The 877-nt window shown below is 48.1% G+C and overlaps 1 non-coding gene across 1 annotated transcript; it reads left to right on the top strand.

Annotated features, from left to right (window-relative positions):
* Nucleotides 1–665: 665 nt before the first annotated feature.
* On the top strand, nt 666–772 carry LOC115065471. Its single transcript, XR_003845249.1, has one exon. It is a non-coding gene; the product is annotated as a U6 spliceosomal RNA (small nuclear RNA).
* Nucleotides 773–877: the final 105 nt, after the last annotated feature.

Below are 877 nucleotides of genomic sequence, written 5' to 3'. Positions count from 1 at the left end.
ATCTTTTTACCATGAAGTGAGCAAGAAGGATGCTTAGGGTGGCTGAGGTTTCAGGGTGGGGTGTACAATGCACCGCTCTGCAAACACCCCAATCACTCTTTCTCTGGCCCCTGTGCCTTGCAACACATCAGTTTTCCCGACCCTTGTAAAAAATTCTTCTTCTAAATACTTCATATCATCTCTCTTCACCGGTGTCCGAGGGAGCTAAGGAACAGGAGGGACAGGAGCTAGGGACAGCTGGCACAGAGAAGCAGAAAATAATGAATCTCACTCCTGATGAAGAAGGCGAGGAGCTCGGTGTTCAGGAACCACTCGCTCCCCTCCTCCTCCTCTGCCCACTCGTGCTTCAGCAGGGTCTGAGAGCAAGATCATGATATCACTACCCAAGGCCACAAGGAAGAGAGCAGAAGGAAGAGATGTCGGCCAGACCTAAGAAGGCAGGGAGGAGCCAGGGAGGGGCGAGCCATGACGACTGCTGGGTCCATACCTTGCAAATGGGCGTGGTCACACAGCATCAGGCAGAGGCTGAACACAGTGAGGGACCATATGCCACATGCCTTCCATTTGCTATAGGGATTCCATAAGGCCATGCTCATACGATTCGAGTGTGCTTCCCACCACACCCTTTCCTCCTTCTTTTCCACCCCCTTTAGAAGTGTCTGCTGGTGCTCGCTTCGGCAGCACATATACTAAAATTGGAACAATACAGAGAAGATTAGCATGGCCCCTGCGCAAGGATGACACACAAATTTGTGAAGTGTTCCATATTTTTTTAGTCACAAATAATATAAAATATCTTGGTGTGACTCTAACTAAGGAAGTGAAAGATCTGTATGATAAGAACTTCAGGTCTCTGAAGAAAGAAATAAAAAAAAAA

Source organism: Mus pahari, chromosome 14 (assembly GCF_900095145.1).
Source record: "Mus pahari chromosome 14, PAHARI_EIJ_v1.1, whole genome shotgun sequence".
NCBI lineage: Eukaryota > Metazoa > Chordata > Mammalia > Rodentia > Muridae > Mus > Mus pahari.
Note: the sequence above shows the minus strand (reverse complement) of the source record. Positions and strands in the feature narration are given on the sequence as shown.